Source organism: Artibeus jamaicensis, unplaced genomic scaffold, assembly GCF_021234435.1.
Source record: "Artibeus jamaicensis isolate MK-2021 breed Jamaican fruit bat unplaced genomic scaffold, CSHL_Jam_final contig_685, whole genome shotgun sequence".
NCBI lineage: Eukaryota > Metazoa > Chordata > Mammalia > Chiroptera > Phyllostomidae > Artibeus > Artibeus jamaicensis.
In genome coordinates this window covers 5907879-5916047 of record NW_026521924.1, presented here as the reverse complement: position 1 = coordinate 5916047, position 8169 = coordinate 5907879, and the positions used below count along the sequence as shown (strand labels likewise).

At 36.1% G+C, this 8169-nt stretch overlaps 1 pseudogene; it reads right to left on the bottom strand.

Annotated features, from left to right (window-relative positions):
* Window positions 1-383: 383 nt before the first annotated feature.
* On the bottom strand, window positions 384-7960 carry LOC119042695 (60S ribosomal protein L27-like; annotated as a pseudogene).
* Between the last annotated feature and the right edge of the window lie 209 nt (window positions 7961-8169).

The following is an 8169-nucleotide window of genomic DNA, read 5'->3' as shown; positions in this document are numbered from 1 at the left end:
TTTGGTAACTCTGGTTCCAGAAAGTTAAGGTAAGGGATTATATAGAAATGTATCCAGAATATATGTCTACTGTAACATTTTTTAAATCTCATTTTTATTGTTGTTCAATCACAGTTGTCTCAATATTTCCCCCCGTTGTCCTCCCCTGCCCAGCTTAACACCCATTTCTGCAACTCCCACAGTTGATCCCCACATCATTGTTGCTGTCCATGGGTCCTTTATACATGCTCCTTGACTTGACTTTCCCCCTTGTTTATCCCATTATACACCTTCCCTCTCCCCTCTGGTTACTGTCATTGTGTTCTTTATTTCAATATCTCTGATTATATTTTGCTCATTTGCTTGTTTTTTTAATTTTTTGATTTTTAATCAAAAAAGAAGATCTAAAAGTTTAACTTCTAGAAGAACCATTTGTTCTTGCCCGTCTTGTACATTTCTTCAGACTTGACCTTGGCCTCCCATTGGGACTTGCATTTCAAGACAGGGTCTCTGAAGATGTCCTTGTTGATGGCAGTTTTGTTCAAGGGGGTATCCACAGAGTACCTTGTGGGGATGAGGTGATTGTAGTTATAAACTTTCACAAAATATTTGATCTTAGACCTCTTGGCAATTTTCTTCTTGCTTATAGCAGTTGTCACTTCTCAGGGATAGTCAATTTCAGCCACCAGAGCATGGTTGTAGGGGTGGTCTGACATATCATCATCAAAATCTTTACAATGACTACTTTGAATCTAGAGTAGAGTCCAGCCAGGATTAGCACCAGGTTCCACAAACTTGCCCATTTTGATAGCAGCCACTGGGCCTAGAGCAGAAAGGCTGGTTCTATTTTGCTTGTTTTGTCTATTAGGTTCCACTTACAGGTGAGATCATATGGTATTTGTTTTTCTCCACCTGGCTTATTTCACCTAGCCTAATGCTCTCCAGTTCTATCCATGCTGTCTCCTTCTTTCTGCTGTGTAGGATTCCACTGTGTAAATGTACCACATATTTTTGACCCATTCATTTACTGATGGTCACTTAGGCTGTTTCCTAAGTCACTTAGGCTGATGGTTACTTGCTTATTGTAAATAACACTATTATGAAGATTGAGATGCCTAAGTTCTTTTGAATGGGTGTTTCAGAATTTTTAGGGTATAATCCCAGCAATGGAATCGCTGGATCAAAGGGCAATTTCATTTTTAGTGTTTTTAAGGAAATTCCATACTGTTTTCCACAGTGGCTGCTCCAATCTGCATTCTCACCAACAGTGCACTAGAGGTCCCTTTTCTTAACAACCTCGCCAGCACTAGAACTTTTTTTTACTGCATTCAACCTTGGGTTGAGCAGTCTGTCTCATCAGTTCTCTCTCCTGATTTATCTGCACTCCAGTGTCTGACTGTCCAGTCCACCAGCCACCACCTTGCTGCACATCCTCTCCACCCTGGCTGCCCATTTCCACCCCTCCTACCAGTCTGAATGAATGTTTCTTCTTTAATTTCTTGGTTGTTATACCTCCATAGAATTTGATATTTGACAGATCTGGTTATTTTTTGTTTTTAAATTTGTTCTTATTTTGGTTGTGCAAAGAGGCAAAGTGTATATATCTATGCCTCCATCTTGGCCAGAAGTCCATTTAAGTCTTTTAACCATCTTGAGTTTATTTTAGTGTATAGTGTAAGTTGGTGGTCTAGTTTCATTTTTTGTTTTTGCATGTACCTGTCCGGATCCCCCAATACCATTTATTTTTAGTCTATTTTATTCGACTGCCCTCTTTATCAAATACTAATTGACCATATGAACATGGGTTTACTTCTGGACTCTCTATTCTGTTCTGTTTACTTCTGCACTCTTTATTGATCTATGTGTCTATTCTTATGCCAGTATCAGACTCTTTTAATTACTGTGGCCTTGTAATATAGTTTGATATCAGGTATTGTGATCCCTCCTACTTTGTTCTTCTTTCTCAAAATTGCTGAAGTTATTTGGAGTTATTTATGGTTCCATATTAGTTTTTGAAATATTTGTTCTATATCTGTGAAATATGTCTTTGATCTTTTAATAGGGATTGTGGTGAATCTATAAATTGCTTTGGGTAATATAGACATGTTGATGGTATTAATTTTTCCAATCCATGAACATGGTATATGCTTCCATTTGTTTGTGTTTTTCTTTATTTCTTTCTTTAGTGTTCTGTAGCTTTCTGAGTACAGGTCTTTTACTTTCTTAGTTAAGTTTATTCCTAGGTACATTATTTTTCTTGTTGCTTGAATAAATGGATTTTTCCTAATTTCTATTTCAAATATTTCATTGTTGGTGTAAAAAAAATATTTGATTTCTGAATATTGATTTTGTATCCTGCTATTTTGCCAAAGCCACTTATTATATTGAGTAGCTTTTTGGTGGAGTCTATAGAGTTTTCTATGTACATTATCATGTCATCTGCTAACAATGACAGTTTTACTTCCTCCTTTCCAATTTGGATACCTTTTATTACTTTTTCTTGTCTGATTGCTTTGGCTAGTACTTCCAATACTATGTTGAATATAAGTGGTGAAATCAGACACCCTTGCCTTTTCCCTGATTTTAAAAGGAAGCTTTTAGTTTTTGACCATTGAGTATGATGTTGGCTGTAGGTTTCTCCTATATGGCTTTTACTATATTGTGGTTTACTCCCTGTATCCCCACTTTGCTGAGTGTTTTCATCATAATTGGGTGCTGTACTTTATCAAATGCTTTTTCCCATTTTTGATATGATAATATGATTTTGTCTTTCATTTTGTTTATGTGATACATTACATTTATTGATTTGTGAATATTGTACCATCCTTGCACCCCTGGGATGAATTCCACTTGATCATGGTGTATCATCTTTTTACTGTATTCCTGGATATGGTTTGCAAATATTTTGTTTAAGATTTTAGTATCTATGTTCACCAGTGAAATTGACCAGTGTTTTTTCTTTGTTGTGTCTTTATCAGATTTTGGGATGAGGATGATGATGGCTTCATAAAAAGACTGAAGTGTTCTATGTCTGTGAAATATGCCATTGGTACTTTAATAGGTATTGCATTGAATCTGTAAATTGCTTTGGGTAGTATGGACATTTTGATGATGTTAATTCTTCTAATCCATGAACAAGGTATATGTTTCCATTTGTTTGTGTCTTCCTTGATTTCTTTCTTTAGTGTTGTGTAGTTTTCTGCATACAGGTCTTTTACCTCCTTAGTTAGGTTTATTCCCAGATATTTTATTTTTCTTTTTGCTATATCGAATGGGATTTTTTCCTTGATTTCTTCTTCTGCTGATTCATTATTGGTATACAAAAATGCCTTTGATTTCCAGATATTGACTTTGTAACCAGCTGTTTTGCCAAATTCATTAATTAGTTTGAGCAGTTTTTGGGTAGAGTCTATCGGATTTTCCATGTACACTATCATGTCATCATGCAAACAGTGACAGTTTTTTTTCCTCCTTTCCTACTTGGATGCCTTTTATTTCCTTTTCTTGCCTGATCACTGTGGCTAAAACTTCCAATACTATATTGAATAGAAGTGGTGAAAGTGGACATCCTTGTCTTGTTCCTGATCTTAGTGGAAAAGATTTTAGTTTTTGCCCATTGAGTATGATGTTGGCTATAGGTCTCTCATATATGACCTTTATTATATTGAGGAATGCTCCCTCTATTCCCACTTTGCTGAGTGTTTTTATCATAAATGACCCTGAATAACAGCTGCTATTTTGAGAAAGAAGAACAAAGTAGGAGGAATCACAATACCTGATATCAAATTGTATTACAAGGCCACTGTAATCAAAACAGCCTGGTACTGGCATAAAAACAGGCACATAGACCAATGGAACAGAACAGAGAGCCCAGAAATAAACCCAACTCTCTACAGTCAATTAATATTCAACAAAAGGGGCAATAACATAAAATGGAGTAAAGATAGCCTCTTCAACAAATGGTGTTGGGTGAACTGGACAGCTACATGCAAAAAATGAAACTTGAGCACCAACTTACACCATACACCAAAATAAATTCAAGATGGATAAAAGACTTAAATATAAGCCTTGAAACCATTAAAGTCCTAGAGGAGAACATTGGCAAGAAAATCTCAGATATTTCACACAGCAAAATCTGGAGCAAGGAATATAAAGGAAAGAATAAACAAATGGGATCTCATCAAAATAAAAAGTTTCTGCATGGCTAAAGAAAACAGTATTAAATTAAAAAGACAACCAACTGTATGGGAAAACATATTTGCCAATGATACCTCAGACAAAGGTTTAATCTCCAAAATATCCAAAGAACTTATACAACTCCACTCTAAGAAGACAACCAACTCAATTAAAAAATGGGCAAAGGACTTGAACAGACACTTCTCCAAGGAGTACATACAGAAGATCCAGAGACACATGAAGAAATGCTCAATATTGCTAGCTATCAGAGAGATGCAAATTAAAACCACAATGAGATACCACTTTACACCGGTCAGGATGGCTATCATAAACAAAGCAAACAACAACAAATGTTGGAGAGGTTGTGAGTAAAAGGGGACCTTAATTCACTGTTGGTGGGATTGCGGACTGGTACAACCATTATGGAAAACAGTATGGAATTTTCTCAGAAAAATAAAAAATTAACCTGCCTTTTGACCCAGCAGTTCCACTGCCAGGATTATATCCTAAGAATCCTAAAACATCAATTTCAGAGAACCTACGCACCACAATGTCCATAGCAGCACAATTTACAATAGCCAAGAGTTGGAAGCAACCTAGGTTCCCATCAGTAAATGAATGGATCAACAAAATTGTGGTACATATACACAATGGAATTCTATGCAGCAGAGAGAAAGAAGGAATTACTGCCCTTTGCAACAACATGGATTGAACTGGAAAGCGCTGAGTGAAATAAGCCAGGGGTTGAAAGACAAATACCATGTGGTCTCACCTTTAACAGGAAGCTAAACAACAAAACAGACAAGCAAGCAGAATAAAAACAAATACACTGAAATAGAGAACAGGGAGACAGTGACCAGAAGGGAGAGGGGAGGGAATTTAAGGAAAAAAAAGGGGAGGGATTTAGAGGAACAAGTATAAAGGACACAGGGACAGCAACTAAGGGGGTTGGAAATGGGAGGGAGGTGGGGTGCATGGGGGAGGGTTGGGCTGGGATGGTAGAAATAAACAGAAAACTGTACTTGAAAAATAACTAAATAAAAAAAAAGAAAAATTCTTCCCACTTCCTGTTTTTTTTTTTTTTGAATACTTTGAGGAAGATAGTGGTTAGCTCTTCCTTAAAAGTTTGGTAAAATTCTCTTTTGAAGCCATCTAGTCTAAGGCTTTTTGTGTTTGGTGGTTTTATTTTATTATTATTTCTTTAATTTCACTAGTTGCTGTCAGTCTATTTAGGCTTTCTGCTTCTTCTTGAATCAGTTTTGGAGGATTATGTTCCTAGAAATTTGTCTGTTTCAGCCAGCTTTTCAAATATCTTGGCATATTAATTTATCATGTTTTTTTGTATTTCTGCGATATTGGTTGTAATTTCTCCTTCTTAATTTCTGATTTTATTTGTTTAGGCCTTCTTTTTTTTTCTTGATATGTCTGGTTAAACCCTTGTGGATTTTGTTTATCTTTTCCAAGAACTGGCTCCCAGGTTCATTGATTCTTTAAATTTATTTTTTTGGTCTCTATGTCATCTAATTGTGCTCTGATCTTGATTATTTCCTTCATTCTATGCATTCCAGGCTTTGTTTCTTGTTGTTCCTCCAGTTCTTGTAGATGTAGGGTTGGGTTATTTATTTGAAAGTTTTCTGTCTCTTTTAAGTAGGCCTTTATTGCTACGAACTTCCCTCTCAGCACTGCCTTTGCTGTGTCCCATAGGTTTTTTTCTTTTGTATGTTCATTTTCACTTGTTTCCAGAAAATTTTTGATTTGTTCTTTGATATTATTGTTTATCATTCATTGTTTAACAGTATGCTGTTCAGTCCCCATGAATGTGACTGCTTTTGACTTTTTTTCTTTTAGGTTGGTTTCTAATTTTAAGATATTGTGATCTGAGAAAAATGCTTGATATTATTTAAATTTTCTTGAATTTGTTGAGGCTCATTTTGTGTCCTATAATGTGGTCTATCTTTGAAAATGTTCCATGTGAATTTGAAAGGAATGTATATTTAGCTTCTTTGGGGTGAAATGTTCTATATATATCAGTTAAGTCCATTTGATCTAGAGTGTCATTCAGTGTAACAATATCCTTGTTGATTCTTTGTTTGGAAGATCTATCCATTGTTGACAGTGGGGTCTTACCATCCCCTACTATAAGTGTGTTGTTGTCTATATCTTTCTGAAAGTTCTGTAAGATTTTCCTTATATATTTGGGTGCTTCTATGTTGGGTGCATATATGTTTACAATGTTTTTATCTTCATGAGGGGTTCTACCCTTGAGTAATATGAAGTGTCCTTCTCTTCCTCTTTTTATCATCTTTGTTTTGAAATTTATTTTGTTTGATATGAGTATTGCTACCCTGGCTTTATTTTCCTTATCCATCTGCTTGGAATATTTTCTTCCACCCCTTCATTTTTAGTTCATGTAGATCTTTTGTTTTGCTGTGGGTATCTTGTAGACAGCATATATGCAGGTCATGTTTTCTTATTCATTTGACTACCCTATGTCTTTTGATTGGATCATTTAATCTATTTACATTTAAGGTTATTATTGATAAGTACTTATTCATTGTCATTTTCTTCTTTGTACCTGTATTCCTTTCTCTCTCACTCTTTTTCTTTCTTTTCTTAAAGCAGTCCCTTTAGCATGTCTTGCAATGCTGGTTTGGTAGAGGTGTATTCTTTTAGCCTTCTTTTGTCTGGATAACTCCTTATTTTGCCTTCCATTTTAATTAAGAGGCTTGCTGGATAGGGTAGTCTTGGTTGCGGGCCTTTGTTTTTCATTACTTGGAATATTTCTTTCCAGTCCCCTCTGGCTTATAGTGTTCCTGTTGAGAAATTAGCTGCTAGCCTTTGGAGCTCTTTTTTATGTTAATGTCTGTTTCTCTCTTGGTGCCTGTAAGATTTGGTGGCTTTTAATCTCTTTGTCTTTGAATTCTGCCATTTTAATTATGATATGTCTTGAAATGGGCCTCTTTGGGTTCATCTTGATTGGGATTCTCTATGCTCCTTGGACTTGTGTGACTTTTTGTCTCATCAAGTTAGGAAGTTTTCCATCATTAGTTTTTCAAACAGGTTTTCTATCCCTTGCTTCTCTTCTTCTCCTCCCAGTATCCCTATTATATGCATATTATTATGTTTCATATTGTTCTGTAGCTCCCTTAACCCCTCTTTCTTCTTTCTGAGTCCTTTTTTCATTTTGTTGCTTTGTCTGGGAATTTTTTTCTACCTTGTCCTTTAGCTCTCTGATTTGATCCTCTGCTTTGTCTAACCTGCTTTTAATTCCTTCCACTGTGTTCTTCATTTCAGGTATTGTGATTTTCATTTCCTCCTGGCTCTTGTTGATATTTTTTCCATGTACTTTTTTATGCTGGTATAGTTTACAGTAAGTTCCTTGAAGCTTCCCTGGAGTTTTTTGAAGTTCTCACTGAGCTCCTTGGGCATCCTTAGAGCCATTATTTTGAACTCTGTGTCTGATAGTTTGGTGGCCTCAATTTTATTTAGCAGTCTTTCTGGAGATTCCTCCTTTCCTTCTGATTGGGTTTTTTTCTTTGTCTTCCCATTTTAGGTGACTCTTCTTGTTTGTTTCTGTGTGTTATGTTGATTTGCTTTGACTACCTGTCTTTGTGGTGTGATCTTCTGTGGTAGGAGGCCAGTGTGACCCAGTGGTACAGTCTCCTTGATCTCAGCTTGATGCTCTTGTGCTTCTATTTATGCCTTTTATGTGGGCTCTCTGGTTGCAGTTGGGTTTTTGTTGTTGTTGGGTCATTCTTCGGTCAGTTCTTACCTCCAGCTGACTGAGGGTCACTCTACCCTTCATGTCTTGTATACTGTTGTACAGATGCTGCCAGAACAAAAACCAAACAGCTCAGAAAACAGAGCCCCACCTGGAAAAATAACCTCCGCCAATGATTTCACTATCAACAGCAAATGAGCCAATATTAGTAAAGTTGTAAAAAGATTAAGACTATTATAAGAAAGGGAAAATGAATAGGAGACTAACTGAAAGAACAGATATTTTGTGAGGGT